We start from the raw sequence: 26,554 nt of genomic DNA, 5'->3' as shown, positions 1-26,554 counted from the left end.
AATTTCTAGACAGCAAATCTTGTTAATGAGTTTGTAGAATAAAAACTAAAGACAAAGATGGACTATGGAAGCTACATAATGGAAAATGTTAATATTACCTACGTAAATAAAAAAAAATACCTACACATTCTTATATTTAAATAGCTTAAAAACATTACTAAGCGATAACCTTCTACTAATTTATAAGTATTAAAAAATAAAATATATGAGATGCTGTACTATGACGTCACAGTACAACGTTAATTTTGTATGACAAATTTAAGTCATCAAAACTTTAGATGCATAGATTTGGTCAGTTTTGATTGTACGACAAAACTAAGCATACAGATCAATTCGTTACATCGACGGCTTCATAGTTACACTCATGTCTAAAAACGTTAACATTCTCCATTATAATGGTAGTAGGTAGGGTAATTTTTGAGACGAATAAAAATGACATTAATATAATTCGGGGAAGGTCTACCTTCATCTAAATAGGGTTGGGTGTCACACACAGGTCATAGCAAATTAGCCTCAGTGTGGGTTGAATAAAGAATAAAGTAAAATGAGTTGGTTGAATACCTAATAATTACCTATTAACTGGCTAAAAAGATGATTACCGTAAAACATGACAACTTTACCATATTTTGGAACAAAAATCGAAATATATTTTTAACCATAAGACGCATAGAAACCAAAACTATATATTTAGAATTGTAGTCTATCTGGCTCACTTTACCGTAATCGTCGTTATATACAAACGCTTACTTTAGCCGTAGTAAAGAAAAAACAACATGGGTAAAGATACCAAATTTTTGGCAACTTTACCTACGCGCCGTATTCATCGTGTATTGCATATTAAAGAGTTGTTGAGGTACAGAGGGCTTCATCTAGGACCTCTTCGTATTATAATGCAAACAATATGAGGAAATCTATAAAGATAACGGCTACACAGACAGTCGGGAAAGTTGCCACGGGTTTCATCGTAATTTACATACAAATAATTTGTTACGCTCGGGGTTGTCAAAAAATTAGAATTATTTTTATGACATGTATATTTAAAAAAAAAATATAAACCTTAAACCTAAAGTAAAAAAAAGCATAAATATCTGACATAAATATTGTTCCCTTTTAAACTAAATTAAGTTCTAAAATTTTAAGTATTTATATTTAAAATTGTAAAAAAAACTACAAAATAATGTTTAATCTTTTGACTTTTTAATTTTTTGACTTCACTATCTCCATAGCTAATTTTAACATTACTTTCGTATACTTTTTATATTGTCTAACTCCGAGTTATCTGCGGTTTTGTTTCATGTGAGCCATTTTGGCTCTAAAACAAAAGGTATTATTAAATACATTATAACTTATCATCCAGGATATTCACTATTATGCTGGGAAATTTAGGTATTCGAAAATGGTTACATACACACAAACAAGAAAAAAACATTTATTGCCAACCCTAACTGTAGGTAAAGTTGCCACAAAGCAGGCCGTGGCAACTTTACCTAACCTGTGTCAACATTACCGAAGCGATTATTTATCAATAAATTAAAGAAAAAGCAATTGCTGACAATACAACAGTAATCCCAACTATATTATACATTCAAGATCAAAATTTCACTCACCTGTAACATATAATTAAGGCTCTGTGAGCACAATTTAGGAACTACTAACTTTTAGCACATTTTCACGCACTACACTGTGACGGCCATTACTGGCATAATAGCAGTCTTGCGTCTACGCAAAATATAGTAAATATTTCCTTTTAATGTCTAAAAAATACTACTATTACAAAACAGAATTCTAGTGGGTAGATTTTTAGATAAATGAGTTTATACTGAATACCTATAGTATGGTAAAGTTGCCAAGGGTCCGGTAAAGTTGCCATAGTTTACCGGTACTATATAACCTTAATTGACTAGAAATAACGCTTTACTCACGAAAATATACTGAGAAAAGCTCTACTAATTTCGTGACACAGCGGGACTCTTTAAAATGAGCAGCGTGCACAGACGCGACGACGTCCCGCAGACGTATTTTTAGTTAATTCAGAATGTCTCCTGATAGTTATTATAAAATATACTATAACCGACCTCCTATTACAACGATGTATCGATTTTTCTGTAGTCGATATGCAATCTTATTTTATTTTCGATATAGCTAAGGTTCATTATAATGTGATTTCATTTTTCCTCCACAAATTGCTCTCTGATTGTAAGATGACAGCTAACGAAGCTCAATGTCTAACAAATGCCATTTCAAGGTCAAAGCAGCGTAGACGTTTCTTAATGATATCTTAGTATACCTATTATGGTTGTCGTTATGGGTTGATGTGATCGGGGTTGATTGGCTCATGATTCTTTCAGTGCAAATTTATCTTGGTGATCGGTTAACTGATCGGTAGCAATCGTGATGAAGCGATCTCTACTCTGACATGGATTCATTGACTGTCATCAATGTTAATAATTATTTAATTCGTTTTTTATTATCACTTCTGTAATAGCCACTTAAATTTTTAGTAGGCTGCGCGACGTCGTCACGTTTTCACTGTCTGATTCAAAACTAGTAAAGCTTTCCTCCATTATGTTACTTGAGTGAACCGTGATTTGTAGATAATTTAGCACGTCTTACGATAGTTATTATAAAAACTTAAATTTTATTTTCCTTAACACAAAACGATTTATCACTAATGCTGCTATTAAATATCATGAGTTATATCTTTAATCCAGCAAAGCTATTTCTTAGGTCTTCAGTAATTCTTGATTAAAATGTGATCTAATATATAGCAGTACTAAATTAGAATTAAAACTAAGTGGTAAAGACTAATGGGGATGGCTAGAAGTTAAGGCGCGTCGAAATATAATTGTCAGACACTTTAACCTCCTACACTTAAGTCTATTTTACAAATTGAAGAACGTCTTTAAATTTCACTATCACGGAAACTAAAGAGCTCTTGTTAAAGGGATCATTCGTATAAAGCTCTAAGACATCTGAGGTATACGACATGGTTTATGACGTCATAGAAGTATCAAGAACACGTCCAATTTAAAATGAACTTAAAGTTTTTACGATAGAGTTTATTTTCTCTTAATAAAGCTATTTTAAGATGATACAGGTGAGTTTTAATGCTTTAGAATTTTAGTCTTTTTTTGCGACGCGAAAATCGTCCAATGAGTTCTCCTCTCCTCTGAGTGAGTCCTTGGGTGAGACAAAAGAGAGAGTCAGATTCTTACTGACTAAAATCTGCCCAGTCGCTACGCTACTAGTCGCTAGGCAGAATTTTAGTCTTGGAATTAATTTTTTTGAGGGGATATAAGGTGAGATTACGTGTAAACATGATTTACAGATCCAAATAAGTATATTTGGATCTGTAAATCATGTTTACACGATCGTTATGTCGAATAAATATAAAGCTTTATAAAAAAAATAATCCTTTTCTTTCAAAATTAGTCATTAACTTGCAAACAAAATGTACTCCAAATTACTTACTTCCACATTTTTATTACGAATCATACACAATCAAATAACAAAAGGCATATGACGGATCACTTGTAGGAAAGCAATCGCCGCCGCCCATAGACACCCGAAATACCAAAGGCGTTACAAGTGCGTTGCCGGCCTTTTGGGGGTAAGAAATTTAATGGTTGTTGGGGATTCGGGGATTGGGAAGATTGGGAAGGGTGATAATTGGGCCTCCGGTAATCTCAGTCACACAACGAAACACGATACACTATTATATAGTGCTTGCAATAACATAATATTCATTCAACGTGTAGCTTCAAATTTTAATTACGTTATGACCGTAACATTCATTTGTCAGCTGATTTCAATAATAAATTAATTCTGTAATATTTTATAATGTCACTTCATTTCCCAATGGATTTTATCCAGAATCAATTAGTATTTTAATGACGTATCATTAACACAAATATTTCTGCTGTGAAGTAATTTTTTTTTAAATTATAGTGAACAAAACTGATTGATTTTTTTCTTATACGAAGATACATTTTATTATAACTTTCGTGAGACATACTAAATGAATTATTTCCTGTGTTATCGGCTTACTCACATAATTGTTTGACGCGGAACTCGACTAATTTCAAGCCATGCTAGGGGCTCATATTCATGAGCAGCATTCCGCGATACACTACGGTTTTTATACGAAGATTATTTTAGTTCCTCACTTCTGATACCAGACTGATATTATATTAGGGAGAAAAGATTGAGATACAGTCTCTCTTTTCACAGACCTATGTTCCTGACTCTTAAAAAACTTATTTGTCATTTTTCAGTATTGTTATACTAAGAGTCCTAAACAGTCAAAACCATTTTAAAATATGGAACCAAAATAAATAAATGCGTGTTCATTCTTTTACATGCACTCTTCCCGACCCTGATTCCACAAAATATTTCATATTTAACCTCTTAACTTATATTGGTACTATCTACTAGTAGTTTATCTGGTAGCTCGATCGTATGAAGTTTCTAAAGCGATTCATTTATATTCATAATAAAACTGTGAATAATTTTACTCGTCTATAAAAGGTGTCAATAAAATTCCAACACTATTTTTATAACTTTCTAGACATGACATTATTGTAATTTTTCCTAGTATCAGCTCCGTCCCATATTTGTCATTTTATGTGGTAGTAAAATATATTAGGTAGTTTACGGTTGAATCGGAAAATATCAGTAGTATGCAGTTTCCTGTGGGTATATGAATGACAGTTAAATATAGAATTGTGCTTTGGTTCCATATTCTTACAAAGTATTTTAGTATTTTTAAAAGAAAATTGAACCAAATTAAATACTTACCTACAATAATTATTATTATCAACCGTAATTTTAATATAACTTTCATGAGACATACTAAATTAATTATAATGTTATCGGCTTAGCAGTAAGTAAGTTAGTAGTAAAGTAAGTAAATAGCAGCGCGACAATAGCCACGTCGTGTGTCGCGGAATGCTGCTCATGAATATGAGCCTCTAGCACGGCTTGAAACTAGTCAAGATTCACGTCGAATAGTTACATGAGTAAGCCAATAACATAATAATTAATCATGAACCGTCACTAATAATTTTCTAAATATAATACACGAATTTACACAACATTCAACTTCGTGTTATTAAAAATAGCTAAGAAATATGAATAAAAAGGAGCCATAGTGGAACCATAGTGCTTCTTCATCCCATGGGACAGTCGCCTGAGGATCCGAGGAAGCTATAGTCATAAATTACCACTGCAGTATAAATATAATATCGCCTCGTTGTTCCCAGAGGTCTAAGTAGATCACCTTAGGCAAAAAATGTAGGGAATATTACATGTTTCAGTTGGTTAATCCTCAGGCAAATTTTGGTGGGAAAGATAGATGATTGGACTGGTGAAAGATTTATGGTTGGAAAGAAAATTGATCATATACATATAGATATACCCGAAGGGTTAAGCAGAGTTGCACATTACGACACGTAATGCTACTGTACAATGTATACTCACTTTTCACCAGTTTTGTTATAAGTCCCATGTAACAGGGAGCAAGTTTATTGCCATATACTGGAAAATATTCAGACTCCGTGCTACTACTCAAAATTTTTCGAAAAACCGAAATAAGCCCAGTAGTACTTTGCCTTGCCCTGATATCGAACAATTTTATCATGTGACTAACTAGAATAAATCTGTCTTTTAAATGACTTTCACACCGATATAAAAATAAGTAGGAGTATCCCTCGGACACTGAAGATTTCGTTCAAGTACAATTATAATGAGGTCAACAGGAAGTCATTATTCGGCTTTCATTCCCTTAAAATGTCAGATTAAATGGTACAAGTGTCATCGCTTTACTTATATTTAAGATTTTGTTTACTTAGGAACTTGTAGCGTAATTGGTTCTGTGGTTATAAGGGCAGCTGTTGAGGAAGGAGAATCTATTATAAATATTAACCTTGTAAGTCTTACGTAAACCTCAGTACATAATATTGATATATGCAAAAAGATCTTCTCAATCCCCGATTCCCCAACAACCCTTAAATTCCTAACACCCAAAATAACGGCACGGCAACGCATAATATGTAATGCTTCTGGTATTTCAGGTGTCCATGGGCGGCGGCGATTGCTTAGCATTAGGTGATCCGTCTTTTTTATGGAATAGTGGTTAAACGAGCAGACGGGTCACCTGATGGTAAGCGATCAACGCTGCCCATGGACACCCGCAACTCTAGAAGAGCCACTCGTGCATTGCTGGCCTTTTGAACAATAAGTACACTCGTTTATCGACTTATGCCATAAAACAATCTAACATCAATATTAAGGAACAAAATCTCGTATATATGTATTGTTGTGTTAAAATATATTATCAAATTCTTACCACACGCCGAGAAAATGTACTAGACTACACCGTATTCCTTAGAGAATGTGTGAAATAAGATTGTAAAGCTTGAACAAGCAATGCAGTGTACCTGCACGTAGATTGCCGACCGGCAAACTCAATTCCTTGTTGAAAATAGTACGGTATAGAGTGAAAATTCACGTAAGGTACGTTTAATCAAGCCTTAGAAAGCAAAATTTTAGACGCCTGCTTCTCATACCTCTTATACCTTTTTTCGAGTTACAATATGTACTTTCCAAGATTATTTGGGGAAGAAAAATATACTGAGAAAACTTGAGCTTATAATTTCTAATTATAAGTTTGAAATCGCCAACCCGCTTTGGTCACTGTTTGAGAAAAGGCTTTGGTCAGCAGTGGCCACTTGTAGGCTGTTGATATGTACAATATGAATGACTATCTGCCTTCGATGAAGGTTCCAAGAGTACTAGAACTGTGAATAACTCATTAAAATCACTCTCTGTATATATATCGATAGTTATTCTGTCTCTAAATGTAGTTTGTTTGGCTGATGTTGTGTGTGATGTATGGAAGACAATTGCTACTCATAGTCTGGTAGTAGGTACTCTTAGCCAGTTAGAAGCTGTTATAAATAAGGAACGAAACCTTGGTTCTTAAAATAAGAAAGTCATAAATGTTTTCATTCTCATCGTGTACGAGGAAAACTCTATTAATAAACTTCAGTTAAAAATGAGTAAATTGCACCGCTTCTTCATTACGTATATAGAAAAAGAATATTATCAAGAATTCACCTTAATTCAGTCAAAGGAGGAAAATAATAGCACCTTAAGACTCAATTATCATTAAATTTGGGCAAAAATTACAATAAAACAGACAAAAATATCAGTATCATATAAGTAGTATCTTTACCAATAGTCAAAAACATATCGAAATATCTTTAGTACAGGGGAATTTCGCATGAAGAGAATTGCATACCGACTGACTGTGGAATTAATATTTATCACTGTTCACATTAAAATTTTAAATAAAATACTTTAATTTCATATTCTCTTCATTTTGACTCTTTGTATAACGATACAACTACAACCGTAGTTGTTAATTAAAATAGTATTAAACAAAGTACAATGAGCTTAATTCTAATTAGTGTAAGAGTGCAAATTACTATGTAAGAGTCAACCACCCTTTTATACTATACTAGATTTTGCTAGTGGTTTCACGCGCGTCGAGTTAAGAAGATTTCTCTTCAGTAGGTTCCGTACCCTTAGTATGAGTTTGTTTTATGTTGAACGAAAACGAAACGAAAGCGCGTGCGGCGCTTTGATTGATTGGAACAATCTTGCCGGCTAATCAGAGCACTGAACGCGATCTCATATCGTTTTCGATTAATTCCTATAAATATCAATGAAAAAAATATTCGTCCATGCTACCACTAAAAGGTAAGTCTTACATTAACATAAGAAATTAATGTTCAAATAGGTCCAGTTATTTTGTAATTTATTCAGTACATACAAATAAGTCATCAAAATATTTTCTCTTCACAATAAATATGGACAAGACAGGTATCAGATATGTTTAAGTAGCATTAATGTATACATTTTAATGTTAAATATCTTAATAAGCTACAAAGATGAGCTTACTTCAATCAGAAATCATCCCTTTGACTTTAAATCGACTTCAAAGATAATTAATTGAAAAACAGTTTTAATTACATCCAATTACATTGCATTTTAATCCTTAAATAGTTCTTTTTACTAATAGATTTTGGACCTAATTTCTAGAGACTATAAGATCAATTTACAGCGATAGAGTCAATTAGCTGGAGCAGTCATTCGTACAAATGTGTCGTTAATATTAATTAATTTTACTAATTTATTATAGTGTCAATGCAGGGTAAAGCTACTAGCGTGTGTCATACAGCTCTATGACACGCACATTTATCATTAAGCTTGCTCGATAAATTAATTGTTGGTGAAATATTCAGATTACGTTAATTTGCTTGTTTTTTTATTGACATTACAGTATTAGGTACTTTTATTTATAAAAAGTGACAATAATTAATATGGCTTTCGATAGATTTATACTCGATTCGATTCACATTTTTAAATAAAGGTGTAGTAGATCGAATCATAAAAATTAAGCAACAGGGCAGAGTCGTATAAAAAACATCGTAGGCAAACAGACTTCCTAGTGGGATACCGGGGCTCCGGCTAGTAAAGCAGGAGTAAAAACGGGATGGATTTTAGTCACTAAGAGTCTGACACTCCTTCTCGCTTCGTCCAAGATGGGAGAAGTCAATAGTTGATTCTCTCCCGCCCCCTAAAAGCCAAATAATTTCTCCAAATACATTTTCATTTTTAAGATGAAATACTTTTTTAAAATTGTATTATTATCGTTAAAGCATGCCATGGGTCTCTGTCTACCATCATGGGAGATGGACAGTATATATTATGTATCATTAAAATACTATAGGCATATAGTTTTGCCGAGTTTCCAAATAATTTCTGCTCGTTCAATTCAGTAGATTTTATCATAGCATTAACAAATATTACGAATATTAAATAGGCTTTTTCATTACATATCTTTCAGCTTGTTTATACTTATGTTTTATATATGAAAACTTAAGAAGACCCTGAATGAAAGGCTCAGGAAAAATATTATACTAAATAAGTAAATGGAAAATAAATATGAATTCAATCAAAAATAATGTGTACCGAAAGCAATTCTATCTAGAGACTTGATCATCTTTTACACGTGTCGTGTATATTGGGTGTTTACAAACATGGCGTCGTAATCCTTCATAACCGGAGCTACGGACTGCCTAGCGGGTTACCGGGGCTCCGGCACGAAAAGCAGGAGTAGGAACGGGGTGGTTTTTAGTCAGTAAGAGTCTGATACTCCCACTCGCTTAACCTAAGGCGGGAGAAGTGATTAGATGATTTTTCCCCATTTGAAAATAAAAATTCCATCTCTACAAATTATCTTACATATTTTTTTTTTCTTTCTTGGAATCTCAATATCTTTATTGTTTCAAGGAAGAGGATAATTACGATGTTTCATTCTTGGACTTCATTTTATTATTAGATATTCTTTTTAAAATTACGAATGGTTTTGTATTTTTTATAATAGTGCCAGCATGTTGTGGGAGAGTCATGCTTCAGCATGAATGGTCTGGTCGATCGGAGTGACACCACGGCCTCACAGAAATCCGACATGAAACAATGCTTGCGTTGTATTTCGTTGTGTGAGTAAGGCTACCGGATAGCTAAAGGCTTGAGTTTCATGTCAGGTAAGGTACTTGTTAAAGATCTTTGAAATTTGCTAATTTCTTAATTAAGTCCAGTTTTCAATAATAAACAGGCTCCTACATTGCATACGATTTACAAAACTACTGTTGTGTTTCGAGTTTAGAAAAATAATTTATTAGTATCGTTCCTATTTGTAGGTTTCAGGTCAAATTTTATAGGTTTAGTCTGGTTTAGTCAGTTTTAAAATAGCCTTGTCGAGGTAAAACAAACGTTATTGAACGAATATGTTATGAAATTGATCAATTTCACAGAACAATGATATAAATATTCGACGTTTTATGAAATAGATACCAAATTTGGTTTCGATGCTTTCAAATTCCAATTTAGTCTAATAAAATATTCTACGGAATAGAAATTACTTTGTGATTCCGAATAAATTTGTTTCCATTTCGCCTATTTATTTTTAGAACTAATTCGTTTTTACTTTTAAATTTGATATCGATTAATTGAATAGAGAGTACCTATGTGTGTTTTTGTTCATCCATTAGAAGGATTTCTAAGTATATAATATATTTACGTAGTTTTTACAGATATTTTTAAGTTACAGTAGCCTAGATCTCTTCTGCCTAAGTATTCTATTTTTCCTCATCACAATCAGTACCTAAACTCATTAAAATAAAAATTAAGGAATTATTTATATTAAAACTAGCTAACTAGCTCCTGCCAAACCCGTACTTCGCCTGTGTACTTTTTATCAATGGGAATAAAAAGTATCCTAACACTCAAGTCAGCCCTTACCCTATTTATACCAAATTTCATCAAAATCCATTCAGTAGTTTCAGCGTGATTGACGGACAAACAACCAAATAAATTGTTTTGCAAGACACATTTAACTTCGATACAGTTGGAAAAGCAATCTGTAAATTGATCAATGGATACGAAAATAGCGTGAGGTTATGCTTTATAGGTTCTGTGGCGTGTCGACAGTCAATAGAGAAGCGAAATATAGTACCCGACCTTGTTAGAATAGCCTATGAATGTATACTAAGTGTTAGATAGAGGTACCTACATTATGTATACTCGGGCTATATAATAAACGAATATTTTTCAGGAAAAATTAGGAATTGTTTGACGGTAGTCACGGTAGACTTAACTGAATATTACAAAAAAAAAATGCGAATGATGATGATCTTATTTAATCAATGTATATTAGAATGCAAACAGATTTTCAAACGAAAGATTAGGCTTGAATTGCTTAGCGGTAGATTCATTTGAATATTAGAAAAAAATTGTTGCGAATAATATTTTTAAACTTAGATATGTTAAATGGTTAATAATTGTAACAAAGCAAAATAAAGAGACCGACTAGGTTTCGATTAAAATTCTATTGTTACTTTATGCTTATAAAATTACTCGTAATGCTTATAAATAATTGTCATTTTGTCTAATTTATCTAAGTCTTAGGACACAGGATGCTAGGTTATCCTGTGTCAAGGTCGTTAACGAGCCAAGGTTTTAATTTTTTGTACCGACCTTCATCCGTATCGCTGTACCCTAATTTACAAGTAAATAAGGTTGTTTTTGAGTCAATAAAATTATTTATTTATCAAAACACTAGCTTCTGTCAGCGCCTTCATCTGCGGTTCCGAGGGATGGAAAATGTCTTATGTGTTATTCCTACCCCCGTTCCAAATTTGACGTCCCGATCCCTTCAGCCATTTTGACGTGATTGAATAACAAACATACACACGAAAATTTGAATTTACAATGTTATACACGGTGTAACAAAAAGGGGGTATACATATCAAGTGCACGGTTTCTAGATAACATAAACAATACGGGAAGGGTTTTTAAAACTCATGTTTTCATGGAACGAAGTTATGAATTTTTCCAATATTTAAAATTTTTCAGAAACCAAACATCAAAATTAGGTAGATACAGGTACTAGGCGATCAGATTTACAAAAAAAATGTTTGGTACCCCTGTAGTGTTGTGATACTTTTGTATGATTTATAAAATCAAGAACCATGAGACATCAAGTATTTGGTACAATTTTTTTTTAAACGTATTTTGAGCTGAATATTTGTGTAGAGATTCTGTTCAACTTGTATTCTTCAGTGCTTCTTGATATATGTATATATGGGTATTTTGTTACACGCTGTATACATAGTAAATTCCCCGAAATCATACATCACGGAAGTATCAAACTATTATTTCAACAAAGCTAAACTAATCCCCATACCCACACGAATGAAGCCAGAATATTTGTGCGAAAATTGAGTAACTATATTTTGATTATCTACCCATAAGTGGAAGTACACACTACAAAATTTAATAACGTCACAACATAAGACATCTGCGATCGCGTAACGTTAATAGCATTAATTATTTGTCATATATACATAATTATATCGTCGTCGTGCCCTTTATGCCCAAAGGGGTAGGCAGAGGTGCACATTACGGCACGTAATGCCGCTGTACAATGTACACCCACTTTTCACCATTTGTGTTGTTAGTCCCATGTAATAGGGGTGAGCCCATTGTCATGTACTGGGCATAATTCCAGATTCCGTGCATTTTTTGAGAGATTTTTTTTAAGAGAGAACTGAGTTTTTTTTTAAACGAAAATGAACCCAGTTTTACTTTGCCCGACCCGGGAATCGAACCCGAGACCCTTTGTCCAGCAGTCGCACTTATGACTTCATAATCAACAAGATAGTCAGTCATTAATTAATCCTAGCAGTGTAATGCAAAGGAATTTAGATTCCCATTGATTTTCTCTTGAAATCTCCGACGATAAATCGTAAGTGTACGTGGGATTTAAGGGAGGAATTAGTTAAGGGAATTGTCCTTCTGGGAGGGTTTACCCCTTGGTGTCAGCAAATATCATCCTTAATTGATACCTCAAAGGAATTGTAATCGTGTAACTCTGGTCTCTTGTATTAATTTATCCTTGGCTTAACACCTACGTATTACTTAGACAATGAGTATAATTAATTATCTATGTTTGTTAAGAGGCCTGAAGCGGAAGGAGGGTAGGGAGGCCTTTGCCCTGCCGGGACGATCACAGCTGAAATTTAAATCTAAATCTAATCTATGTTTGTTCAGTCTGCCTTGTTTGGATGTTGAGTATAGGGGCCTAACTACTATACGGTGATCGTAAAGATGGCAAGAGTATTTTGAAAACTACATAGTTATGGAGTTTCTTTTTCCTTCTTTTCCATTTGAAGCTACACTTTGGAACGGGTACCGCTTCATTGGCAGATAGATTGACAGACTATTATTAAGTCTGACTGCCAATAGAAAACTGTTGAAGGCAAGCGGAGGATTCCACTAACGTCGTCGGTCACCGGTGACCACCACGGCGTTCAATGTGTTAATGTTCCCTTCTTGTTCATGTTTTAAAAGTACCTATTTATGGTTTAATTAGAATAAATGCTTTGATTTTGACTTTATTGGTGCGGTAACTGGGCGAATAGGTTCAATTCCCGCACGAAGCAACTGTCAGATCCACAAATTATTGTTCTAAGTGCATGTAAAGTTGTATTTTGGTAAACACAACCGTTTTTTTAGTTATATCTTTTAACTTTTAAGTGTAAATAAAAATCTTGTTGAAACAACTCTGAAGCTAGTTTGTTTGGCTTGCTGCAATATAATCAACCTGTAGTCTGGAATCCTTGCTACCAGGAATTAAATTACGTCAAGTGTTTATTCGTGGCAGCGCTGTTTGTAATTCTAGTGGAACTGATCACAGTTTATTGAATAAGCTATACATAATATAGTTTGTGTTGAAGTTCACAAAACAATTTTATAAAGAGAAAATACTAGGAAAATCATTATTAAAAAAAATACGACGGCAAGGCTACGTCACGCCTTTTATCCCCGAAGGGTAAGCAGATGTGCACATTACGGCACGTACTACCGTTATGCGATGTACACCCACTTTTTACCATTTGTGTAATAAGTCCCATGTAATAGTAGGTGAGCCTACTGCTATATACTGGGCACAATTTCAGACACAGTGTTACTATTGAGAGATTTTTAGAATTACGACGGTTATATTTTATATGTGGAGTAATCAACTGATTAGGCCTGATGTTGTATGAATAACACGAAAACTAAAGCGATTAAAATAGTAAACAAACAAATAATCATATTACTGTTTTCCGGTAGTTAAAAAACAAAAAAATTGTGTCGTTTTCCGGGAGCGTTCCGTTTACACCCTGTATTACACGACCGTATGATATATTTGTCATTAGTTAAGGTGAACACGTTTCAATTTACCCTTATAAGGAAAATTCAACATGTCATCGCCATTCGTATACAGCGTGTAACAAAATACCCATATACACCAAGAAGCACTAAAGAATACAGGTTGAATAGAATCTCTACACGAAGTTTCAGCTTAAAATATGTTAAAAAAAATGGTACCAAATACTTGGTGTCGCATGGTTCTTGATTTTAAATCATCATACAAACGTATCACAGCACTACAGGGGTCACTCGCTAATTACGAAACATTTCTTCTGTAAATCTGATCGCCTAGTACCTAATTTAGATGTTCGGCTTCTGGAATTTTATGTATTGGAAAAAATTCATAACTTCGTTCCATGAAAACATGAGTTTAAAAAACCCTTCCTGTATCGTTTGTTATGTTCTAGAAACCGTGCACTTGATATTTGTATACCCCCTTTTTGTTACACCGTGTATATCAGACGAGCTGATGTGTAAGAAAAGTTTGTCCCAAACGTACCTACCTAATTGGGTAGTGTATCTTACTCGTTAGGTCGTTCCAAATGTACCTAATTAGTGTATCTTACTCATTATTCATAGCACGACAACATCTGATTAACAGTAGGGACCAGCATTTATTTATTCAGTAGGGATATTTGTAAATATGTCACGATATATTTTTGTGTTAGTGTCTAGGAGAGAGGTATCTTATATCTATGTACCTATTGCAAATTGAGTGTGTAGAAATCTTGTTATTATAATATGTAAAATTTTTCTTCCAACAAAATAAGAGTTAGCGAAATCGGTTCAGCTATTTTCGAGATTAGAGCTTAACAACGCATTTTTATAAAAAAAATAAAAATACTTGTTTTTTTTTAAACGTTGCCCCACACTAGGATTTTCTCCTGTGTCGTGAGTACGTTTACAAACATACAATTTCACATGCATATGACACCCAGACCTGAAACAACAATTTATGGATCACACAAAGAGTTGCTCCGTGCGGGAATCGAAACCACCACACGTTGCGCGGCAGCTGGTTGGCCAGCAACCGCGCCAACCTTCATATTTCTTAAAAGACACAAATCATAAAACTTTTAGTTGAAAACTTAAGTTTGTAAAATAAACAAGTTAAAGTATTAACAAAATAATATTGATGAAGTTCCGAACAGAAATTTTCATTTGGCGCCCACCGTGGGACTAGTGGTTTTGTTAATGAATTTTATCGATTGCACCTAACAACAATAGTTGACCTGACTTGGAAATCAGATCTATCAGTCCAGTTATGTCTTATTTAACTTATCACGTAATCTACTAAGAATTCAGACCACGGAGTAGTTATTGTTAATTACTTATACCAATATAAAGTCAACAGCGCACTATTTTATTACTAGTAGTATGTGGTAGTAAAACAATAAAAAAAACAACCTAAGTAAAAAAAAACAATCAAAAAGTAATAAAACATTGATAGTTGAAAATAGTAGTTTTGTAGAAAATATTTCGTTTCGTACTGAAGTTCTTGTGTTACTATCTCAAAGAAACTGATTCATAGAACCAGACAAAGATCTAGGTCTTTCTATTTTATAAAGTATCAAGATTGAAACGGTTGAGTACAGTTTGTAATCGAAACTTCTTGAACGTGTTTTACGCAGTTCTTGTTGTTTTATGAAAAGGATACTGGGATATTTTTTGCCTGTCAGCTTAATGTGAATACAGGGGGAAGGGCTAGGGAATACGAAGTAAGGTTCCCTAAGAGAACGAGGATCCTCCGACCAGGACTTCATCTCCATTCGAAGCTACACTTTGGAACGAGCACCTAGCTTCACTGGCAGACAGACTGACGGACAATTCAATTTGATGTTTCAAAAGTGCCTAATTAAGGATTAATTGAAATAAATGCTTTGACTTTGACTGCGAAATGACCGTGGTTGGAGGGCTTTCTATCCAACAGTTGTTCCTTGAGATTTTTATCCATGTTTATTCGCATGTAAATTTCATAAATTATGTGCGATATAGGATTTTTGTGACGTCATCCGTTGATTTGTTCGTTGATCATCTATGTGTGCTACTTCTGTTATCTGTAATTTTTTATATGTCGCTACATTTTGTTACGTAAATGTAATACATGTATTTTTTATCAATTTTATGAGTAGATTTATACAAGGTCTTTGTCATATCTTATACCCTTTCTCTCCGGGAAATGCATTACAGACTGATGACTCCTCCTTGATCAACGTCAACCTTCCCATGAAAAACCGGAGCTGGGTCTTCCGATGACCTTGAAAACCTTTTTTTGTCCCATATACGGAACTTGAACACGGTAATGAGTGAATCTATCCTAATATACATACCGTACCTGCTGTATTTGATAGGGTTCATAATCGTATCTATTATAATTAATAATAGTATTAATTTATTTATTTATTATTACAAGTATACCATTGGCTTCTGTATATAAAATAATAATATATTAGTTGGTTGAAAATAAAGAGATATAATGATTAAGATGTGTTATCTAAAAACATTGCTTATTATCATAAACCTGAATTAAGTAGAGTTGACCTATCCTTTTCACTATTCGTTTTAGTAATAAATTATCTAATACCAACAAATACTTGATTACTTAGTCTTTTTGTTCAAACCAGTAAACGATTAGATCATCGGATACCGATGGTAAGCAGTCACCGCTTCCCATGGACATCCGAAATACCAGAGGCGTTACAAGTGCGTTGCCGACCTTTTGGAGGTTAGGTTAGGTTATAGGGTTTCTGTTAGGTCGTGACACCGGTCGAGACGGCCCATTCGTGCCGAAGCATGGTTTTGACACTTAATAATACGTTAATTATGCAACTTAATATGATCCTAATTCATATTATTTGGGCTGGCTTCCAATCAGTTTCTATTAAATGACTGCGCTAATTATATCTGTGTTTAATTATTATAGAAACATAATTGGGCAGATTATTAGTAGATTATTGCATTAATTTTAGGGTTACTACAGAAAGACGAAATTTTGTACACAATAAATTGAAATGACTAATTCTTAACTTAATAATGCATTTTATAGAAGTAATTACACTTTTCTTTAGTTATTATTTCCATAAATAAAATCTAATTATTCTAAGTTAGATCCCAAGTTCAATTCAAAGAAAACAAAAAACCACAAATTGCATTTTCATCTCGCAAAAACTACCAAAACTAGAAGATGCTACTAAGATATCTTTCAGAAATCTCACTTGAACAAGATTTATTACAACTGTGATTCCCCGTATCAGTACAGTACTTGATATAATCGATTTATATCAGATAAAGAGAGATCCGAGAGCAATCATAGTAAGCTGTTAAGATCTCGTTTCGTCGGATAATATTTCGATATTGGAGTTGAATTGAACCACGCGGCGAATCGAGAATCCATTTTCAATTTGGCTATAGTTCCCTGAAGTTATGGTCATCGTAAGTTGTTTGTCCAAGAGATTCTATAGTTAGAATATTGTCTGTAGTGCAGTTTAGTTGGAGTTGTTAGTTGTAGGAGCTAAAAGGCTAGTCAACTGTGATTTTCAGATTCCAACTGTAAAAGAACAAACATACAGAGCGGATATGAATGGGACCGTCTGTAAAGCTCCGCTTTCAATGGGCATAATATATCGACCAGATTTTTTGTATCAAAAGCAGCCTCTAGTGCATGAAAATATTAATGACTGTTGATGAAGTAAGAACATGAATATAAAACAGATATAAACATGTTTCGAAGTTATAAACAAAACGAGTTGACGATTTCATAACAGAAATAAACACAAACCCTTTTCTACCTAGATTACATATGATTTTGGAAACGATCCCACGACACACAGAAAAGCCTAATAAAGCATAAAAATATGCGTACAATGTTATTAAAAACCAATTAATAACCAAAATTAAATAGAAATGACAGTAATAGTATTAAGAAACACAAAATTATTTGATCGTAAAATATTACTTCCTCAAACGAATTATGGTTCCTTGTAAACATAATTAAGGATTTTGATCCGCCATGATTAAAATTAAATGATCCTCGCTATCTGGTCGTTGGAACTTAGTAGATAGATTTATAAAGTAAAGATATTTTATCTTTATTTCGATAAATATTACAATACTAGCTTCTGCCAGCGGCTTCACACGTTTTTCTCGTGAAATAAAAGTAACCTGTGTGTTATTCCGGACTATAATCTACCGCTGTTCCAAATTTCACGTAGTAACGTCTTGTAGGTAACAAACAAACAAACAAAAATACTAACTTTCGTTTCGTTTACAAATTTATATTTTGCAAGAGAATAAAAAAATAAATGCAAATGTGTTTCCAATAAATGATACAAAATATTGGATGAGAGCTGCGGCGTCAATTTCAAATAAGTAAGTATAAGTAATACTGATAACAATAACATTTAATAGACAAACGAAAAGTAATTTTGATTCATCCAATTTCAAAATCTGATATCACACTGTGAGATCCACTAATTATTGTTGTTTCGGGTCTGCGTGTTATGTGTATGTGAAATTGTATGTTTGTAAACGCACCTACAATACAGGAGAAAATCCTAGTATGCGGCATCGTTTAATAAAAACAATCATATAATTTTTACCAATGACTGATTACTTCACTCACTAAACTTAGTTCAAAAAATTTCAATCAACACTCAACATCTCAGAAATAAGATATTCTTCTCCTAAAAATATGCACACTCGAGTATTTTGTTTACATTATCTGGGGGCACGGCAGTGCCCCCGCCAAGTCGAGCAAAAAAAAGCGGCACGGCCGTACCATCCTTTTCTCGAAGCAATTCGGGCCTTTTTCGACCCCCTATAATTCGGTTGTGGATAAAGCAAGAAACCTGAATCTTCAGTAACTAATCCGGCATTGTATAAACACGGAATATTTAAAATTTCGGTCAATTTGAACCAGTAGTTTAAGAATGACAACTTGTTAAAGTTTCTAAATTTTGTCACTCACTGACTCACCGATCATCAAAAGTCCAAGGCACTTCTAGCAGACTTAGAAGCTTCATATTTGGAATACATATAGAGTTTAGTGTCTTAATCATGGGAAAACTTAAATATTTTGTAATTTCGGTCCAGTTTTCCAAATACACCAACTGCATCAATAACTTTGTAATCCCATATAAATATATGGGATTACAAAGTTATTTATGCAGTTGGTGGTTGGTGGTGGTTATAAATTTAATAGGTGTAGATAGGTACCTACCATATGAGGCAAGGGAGGGGGTATAGGGTGGGTAAGTAAGAAAATATCATAAGACCTTTAACAAAATTCGTTAGAAGTAGATGGTATCAAAAAGAAAGGCTCTACAAAAAGAAGTGAGATCCCATCAAAAACATCCTGTAAAAAACCCAAGTCTCGCAGCTCAGTCTTTCTACCGTCAAAAGTTGTGAGATCCATGTAATACCAAGTCGGTTAATCTATTTAGTGTCTACTTGAAGGACCTTCTGTCTTAAGTTATTACATAAGTTATTATCATGCCAATATTAAAAATATTTAACGTTTTAAACAAATAGATCGACTTGGACATCGCATGAAAACAAAATGAATATTACAATATTATATTAGATTCTTTAGTCTCTCGCGCCTCACGCGATTGAAACTCTCGTTCCTGTTGGTCGCTGGCCCGTCGTGCTGTGTAGTGTGATACATACTAATAATCAAATCAAGCGATGTCCAAGTCGATCTATTTGTTTAAAACGTTAAATATTTTTAATATTGGCATGATAATAACTTATGTAATAACTTAAGACAGAAGGTCCTTCAAGTAGACACTAAATAGATTAACCGACTTGGTATTACATGGATCTCACAACTTTTGACGGTAGAAAGACTGAGCTGCGAGACTTGGGTTTTTTACAGGATGTTTTTGATGGTATATTTAGCAGGAAACGTAGTATCGACTCACTCACATATCTAAACCTGTTTTGAAAGCATCAATCTTCACGTAAATGTCTTGGTTTGTTTAGTTAATGTTAAAATGTAGTGGTTATTCCATCAAAAACGTGGTAAGTAAGTAGAAATTTTGCACGATTTTTTTTGGTATATTCTCTGCTGCTTTAGTTGGTAATATTTTTCCTGTTTGAAATTTCGTTTCCTTTGTAATAATTTATTATGTACAGATTGTTTCTGGATATTTCTAGTTTTCCTCTACCTACTGTTTAGTCTGATAAAACTACAGAAAATTTTACGTATCAAACTCGATAGTGCATCCTAAGTTTGCCTAAAAGAGATCGCTAGGATCACCGTGAAAAAGTATCTTGTATCTAGATACAGAGAGAATCTACAGATTTGTAAATAGGTGCCTTAAAAATGAAAAAACTAAAATCATATTATCATAAAAACGCTCTACATATACGTAAAATAACTACAAACAAACCAACACACTTGCGTATTTTTAATACTGGTAAGTAATATCGGATCTTTTTTATGTAATTATACTAAGAGGTTGAAGATAAATGTATACTCTTGCACTACAGGTTTATAAATACGCCAGTCTTTTTGCATTTGACCGATTTTGTATCATTGATATCGTGTGTTATTCAATTATATTGGTATTAATAAAAACATAGAAGTATGTAAATGAAAACTAACAAGAAATAAATAACTTTCAAATAGAAACGTTTGATTTTAATTTAATCGGGAACTAATGTAGAACAGATATAATTTGTCCAATGGCAGTCAATCCCATACGCTACACTTTATATTTCAATTCCTATTCACCATTGGCAAAGCACTAAGCAAAATTTTCGAATTCTGAAATTTGTAGTGGGAAATTCTGCATTAATGTCCCCTCTATAGGTATAGAAATAGGAGCCGTCCTATTACACGGATCTCATCACATGAATAAAAGGTAGTTCCATACAAAACGGAAATTTAGCGTGTGGTAGCACTGTAAAGCGCTCTGTGCGAGCGGTACTAGTAATTGACGCGTGTAGTTGCTACGTTTGTAGAAAATTCAAAGCTAAACTAGCTGTATGAACGTGGAAACTAAAAGGTAACTTTTATTATACACACACAGCCTGACGCCTGTCTCCCATGGATGTAGGCAGAGACAATGGAACGCCGGGACCAACTGCTTTACGTGCTTTCCGAGACAAGAGGGTAGAGACACCGCTAAACTTCCTGACTCTGGACTTATAATGGACATTTTACTAAAAAAATGCCAGCATGATAGGCGCAGGAATTTAACCAGTAAAGATGTTGCACACACAGCAGTCGTTCACCCAACCATTGCCTCGACTATTCAGTCACCTACACCTAATAGCTACGAGTATGGGTTTCCCATTTTAACTGTCTCCTCACTACAAATAACTACACACAAGAAACTCTTTTACAAAAGTATAGTCTTTTAAGAAATTACATTCAATTTGACTTTAATTCATAGAAGATTAGTGTTTACGACCAATATAGAGCCACAAGCCACGTGACCAACAAATTCGTCACTGTTTATTTTTTTCTACTTAACAGAAGCCATTAAAACCTGCCAGTCGGCTCGTCACATCAATTTATATTTTGTTGACTCTCACAATTAGTGTGGATATGGCATTCCTATTTACTGTTGATTCTATTGATGATGACGTCACCGGTTTAAAAATGAAACCCTAAGCAAATGGTCACAAAGGATCAATGTCTATTAAAAAAAAATGAGTTTGCAGTTTTAATTTAGGTTCAGGCCTATGTTAACATTGTTAAAAGGTTTGGTTACTCTTCCATGAACTGTTGAACTTACCTACTGTTTATTTTTAACCATGAATATTGTCACCTTCAATATGCTAAATTTATTGAAGAAAGAAACATATTTGACTTTGGTTCATATAAATCGGGGGTACTTTAAAGACCTCCGATCAAGTCTCTTAGGATTTTAATTCACATATTACACAAAGTTCGCCACCTTACAGTGTGATACGTGAACATGTTTTTCCTAACCGATGGCAAACGACCAAAAGAACATTTGGTCAAATCGTAAATTAAATGTAAATCCGGTTAAATGAGGAACAGATTATTTAACTACCAAATAAAACACTAACCTAATTCTTAGCATCTTATATAACATAATATAATACAACTAGCCTCTGCTAGCGGCTTCAGCACGACTTCCCGTGAAATAAAAAGTATCCTATCACCCAAATTGACTAATACCCTGTCTGTTTCTCAACTTTCAGCGTTATTGACGGTAAAACATCCAAACAAACACAAAGTATGTTTGTTTTTTGTCACAATTATAATATTAGTGTGATAATAAAAATACCCATTTAAATAAACATAGCTTTACTAAGTAACGTAGATATTGTACCTATGTATTGTAGTTAGGTATTGTGTTCTTTGATTTAAAGACATAAATAGCAACGGGAACTAATAAAACGACTATCAAAGCGATGTCCTGAATTCCCTTCAGTAAATATAAGCTTGATATTACTCCTGTATTGTTTTAGTAAAACATTTCCTATCGGATATGGGCTACTATTTGTGGCGGTATTAGATACAACTGGCATTGTCTTTTTTAGATTCGTATTGAAATATATAGTTTGAGTGTCATTAATTTTGTTTAATTTTTATTTTTAAGATTGTAAAAATTATCATTATGCCTGCCTATTAAAAAAGCAAATAGGCTATTTGCAGAAATGAAATTATTGATATTTTTTATGTTTGATGGTGTTGTGATTATTTAGATTTAGTTTACTAATTACAAACCATAGACATTTTGTAGTGTGACATTGGTCAATAGCTGTGTCTGGTCAAATTATATAAATTAGCTGTGTCACTTGTAATCTCTCTTTTGTTATGTCGACGTTTGACCACTATGTCGCCTGATGGTAAGCGATGATGGTGGGTTAAGATGGACCACGTCTGCCCATAAGCAGCTTTTTCATTCGGGCTTCGAAGACATCTAGGTTATACCCATCAGGAAATACAGACTCTGGCAAAGAAATATTGTCGTTTTAAAGGTAATTAATTAAATGGCCTTTCAAAGGATATAAATAACGTTACCAATTAATAAAATACTTTTATCGGAAAATATTTATCAAAAAATTAAAGCTAAGAAAACGCTATCTGAGGCTCCGTTTCCGTGCTCCCAAGTGTATATTAAACATAATTATAGTTATGTAAACTTTCTATTGGTTTTGATTAAAACTAACTTAAACTTCTACTCACTTTGAAACCAATACTATTTTCAATATTGTGTTTACCTGGCATAAGCAAGAACTTTTTTAAGTAAAAAACTTGAAATAATAAATAAAATAAAAGTGGTTTCCTTTTTAAATCTATTATCTTAAATTAAAGCGTTTTAATCCTATTTCGGATAGGAAATACGCATATACACTTACAACGTAATAGCCGTTTTCTACCAGTTTGATATTATAAACAATTTATTTAGTTAACAATCTGAAATGATAGTAAGTCCATTATCAGTTATTATTTTATTTATTTTAATTAACAACCGTTAGAACTAGAGCGTTAATGCGGTTTTATATATTTTTAATACGTAGTAGATTTTATTTAAAATTAAACCGTAAATTACAAAAAATCTCTAAATAGCTAAATATCAAAATTAAAATATTTACAAATAAAATAAGTAACTTTAATCTTCTAAAGAGTTCGAGTTCACGTTTGAAATTCTTGTTATTTCATCTTAAAAGAGACTTTAATTACCTTGACATTCTGAAGAAAACACAAACTTAATCAATTACTTACTTTAAAATTTCTTGATGTAAAAGTTTTTTAACACTCACACTCACACAGTCACCATTTTCATAATTATTATTTAAAAACACTCAATTAATTTAAAATTAACTTTTTTAAAACAATTATTTGTAACTGACACTCATAATTACGCGGCAAAGTCAGAAAACGTTAAAATTTAGAACACACAAAAAAAAAGAAAAACTTTTTAAACACTAAAAGAAAAACAAACCAGTCTTAATTGAAAAAAGTTTTTAGTCACCGATTAACACTGAAACGTCAATTAAAAAAAATACACACTCAATGACAGTTATTTGAAAAGAGAATACATTTGAAATTTTCGTATGATGTTATGTTCGCGAGAACTTTGTTAGGACGTGCGACGCGCGGTCGGTCCGACACCCACGGTCGCTTGAAATCGACTGTGTTCGTTGATTCCATAGTACGAGCGAAGCTTCACAGCTACTTACGTTGCGCTTTGAAAATACTATCTGTATACACGAAAATATCATACCAGTGGCTTTAATTTTCAATGCTTTGTCAATGGACTTCTGAAACAAAAGAAGAAGCACTACAATACGAGTAATTCTGACGAATACAGAATGTATTGTCGGAATTTTATGGTAACAAAAATGCTAATTGTTTTGTGGCTTTCGCGAGCTATTTTTTCTTTGGGAAGATTATCACGTTGTCACGTTTGTGGACTGTTTTTAAGGGCGATTGCCAAGGTTAATGTCTCAACTTTAAACTAAGGGGTGGGTAAAATTTATTCGGTTTTAAACTCTAAAAACTTTAGTATTCTATGTTCAAAATGGACTTACACATCAATTGAAATAAAGTTCAAAGTACTACTGATTAAACGTAGTTAAAGTTATCTTTATATTTCTAGAAATAAGCATTGACTGCCTCGTTGATCGAGTGGTCAGAAGTGCAACTGCAACACACTCGGCACTCAGCACACGGCAACGGTCAATTTCAATTTCCCGGTCGGAAAAAGTTACACTGGGCTTTTTTCAGTTTTTCGGTTTTTTTTCGGAATTTTTTCGGTAGTAGCACGGAGTTTGGAATTTATTGTGACCAGTATATGGCTATACATTGTGACAGTATATGACATGGGACTTATAACGCAAAAGTCGGTGTACATTGTACAGTGGTATTACGTGCCGTAATGTGCATCTCTGCCTACCCCTTCGGCGAAAAAAGGCGTGACGATACGAGGGCGTTGAGATATATTTTTTCTTAAGAAACAATAAAAGTAACTTTTATTTTTGCTTCAAGAACATTCTTTCTGTTATATAAAGTAAACAAAAAGTTTTATGACTGTCTAATTGGTTTCGTATTTTTGTGTTTTTTGAGTAATAGTTTTACTGAGTCAGACTAAAATAAATTGTTCTACTTTAAAAATAGTGAGGACTATTCAAGGTTAACTAACTTTCTTTGCGTTTGGTAGATCAAAATATATGGTACTTAAATGGTCTATTGATCGGCCAGTCGATCTGTATACTCTATCGTAGAAGTGAGATGATTACGGATCGTATGGCTTCTTCTTATATAATGACAAAAGGGCAATTATCACACTAATATTATAAAAGTGAAAGTATGTCCGTCAATCACGCTGACACTACAAACGGATTTTGATGAAATTTAATATACAGATAGAGTATGAGTGAACGCGGGTGAAGCCCTTAGCAAAAACTAGTATCTAATAATATTGTCAATAGCAAACTAGTATGAATTAAAAACTGATAAAAATAAAAATAAATAATTAAAAAAACTTCATAAAAAACCAAAACCAAAAATGGAATTCCTATTATTATTATTCAGCTGAAAAACTTAACACAATTACCATTCGTCGTGTTTTTTCCTTGTAAAAGAGATCTTGATCTTATTGAGATCCCGTGCATAGATCTGATTCGTTTGGCGGCCATTTTTAGACTTCAACTCGTGACCTTGACACAGTGGGGTGCAGGAAAACATCGTCAGCCGCCGACGTACTTAAATGAACAGATGTAACTGTATGTAGATGTTGTACTCTATCTTCTGAATTATAAGGTTCATTTTGTAATTGCAAAAACGAGACGTAGTAAAATTTGGAATGTCTTGTTTTGATTTTAATTTTTTGAGTGTTGTGCATCGCTGTTAAATTCTCAATCAATAACTCTTTGTGTGATGATGTGGAAGAAAATTGAGTTTTAAGATGTTTTTCCACTAGAAATGTGATATGCTACATTGCTGTGAATGCGTTTGGCTTCCATCAATCTTAATCATTGGTACACATAACTTAGCACTGGTGGAAACGGACTCAGCTAAGCTATGTTTTTTTATGTGGAAAGATGCGTGCTATGGATGTGTGGTATAGATGGCTTCCCTACTACCGATACATCGCATACTCGAGCTGCAAATCTTCCTCGCACAGCTACATAGCTTAGTATAAGAGGAAACGTAGTATAGCTACTTAACACATCTCTGGTGGAAAAGTACCCTGACTCTTTGTGTGATGACGTGAAGAAAATTGGGTTTTAAAGAACAAATGATTTATCAGAAGAGAACCCGAACTCGACCAACGAAGCAGTATTATTTACTTTTCTACTTTTCACAATTCCTAATTATTACAAGTTTCAGCATAAGCTGACTAACAGATAACTGATTAAAAGCTTCATGGCATAATTAAGGTTACCTTTCCCGACCCTTCCTGGAAGAAATACTTAGCTCTTCTTATCTGGACAGCTGTAGTTATACCTTCTCCAATCTGTCAATTTGGTCACTGGATTTTCGACTCTATATCAAAACAGTAAAGTAGAAAATCGAACAAAGAAATATGTCGAAAAGGATTAGGTTGATATGCTGTCGTTAGTGACGTAATAGTACACCATTTGCAATTCCTAGAATCAAACAAAATATCGAGTCAAACAGACTTCGCTTGGAAGGCTTGACTTTGATCTATTTCTGACTAAATACATTGTTTGGTTCCTATTTGTAGTATCATTGTGTCATGTTTTAATTGATGTGTTTCTATTTTAGTTATTTTACGTA

The 26,554-nt window shown here is 33.4% G+C and overlaps 1 protein-coding gene across 1 annotated transcript in view; it reads right to left on the bottom strand.

Annotated features, from left to right (window-relative positions):
- LOC118271772 (neuropeptide CCHamide-1 receptor) overlaps positions 1–23,947 on the bottom strand; it is a 202,901-nt gene extending 178,954 nt beyond the window's left edge. The window contains exon 1 of the mRNA XM_050693646.1: positions 23,534–23,947. The gene's annotated coding sequence lies outside the window, so the exon portion shown is untranslated. The remainder of the gene's footprint in view (positions 1–23,533) is intronic.
- Between the last annotated feature and the right edge of the window lie 2,607 nt (positions 23,948–26,554).

The sequence above is a fragment of the Spodoptera frugiperda genome, chromosome 5 (assembly GCF_023101765.2).
Source record: "Spodoptera frugiperda isolate SF20-4 chromosome 5, AGI-APGP_CSIRO_Sfru_2.0, whole genome shotgun sequence".
NCBI lineage: Eukaryota > Metazoa > Arthropoda > Insecta > Lepidoptera > Noctuidae > Spodoptera > Spodoptera frugiperda.
Note: the sequence above shows the minus strand (reverse complement) of the source record. Positions and strands in the feature narration are given on the sequence as shown.